Genomic DNA, 727 nt, shown 5'->3' with positions numbered 1-727 from the left:
CAGCAAAATAAAACAAACAGTAAATCAGCCATCGAATCGAATAAATCTAACAAATCAGCCATAAACCCTAAAATAACTGAGCCGCAACATAAAACAAAAAGTAAATCAGCCATCAAACCGAATAGATCTAACAAATCAGCCGTCATTAACAACGGCGACAATCAGCGGTAAATCATCGAAAAAACCCACATTCAGCCGGAAAACTCGAAACTAAACAGTCGACACATACCGGATAGACGAAGACGAAGAAGACGAAGAAGACGAAGAGAGAAAGAGAGCCAATTGAAGAAAGAGAGTGCGACGACGAAGAAAGACGGTGAGAGATGACAGTGAGAGATGACGGTGAGAGATGACGGCGGGAGATTGACGGCAAGAGAGTGGACAATGACAGTATCGCCGGCGACGAGAGACAAGAGTTTCGATAATTTTTTTTTTCTCGCAGTTTGTGAATAGTTAAAACTATTCACTTTCCCTCTCTTTGATATAAACGAGAGAAAACAAAACTGTGGATCTTAAAAAAACTGCTTAATGACGTGTTAATTCATATCTGATGTGTATTTTAATTTGTTGATGTGTATTTTTTTTTTTTTTTTTTCAAATTCGGAAAACAAAACCCAAGGGGTAAATTGTAATTACACCCAGGGCACTAAACATTCTAGTAATTTTCAAAAGATTTATAGATTTGAGTAATAAACCAACTTTTGGATAACATTTGAGTAATTCTTTC

This window comes from Camelina sativa, chromosome 9, assembly GCF_000633955.1.
Source record: "Camelina sativa cultivar DH55 chromosome 9, Cs, whole genome shotgun sequence".
Lineage (NCBI taxonomy): Eukaryota > Viridiplantae > Streptophyta > Magnoliopsida > Brassicales > Brassicaceae > Camelina > Camelina sativa.
Note: the sequence above shows the minus strand (reverse complement) of the source record.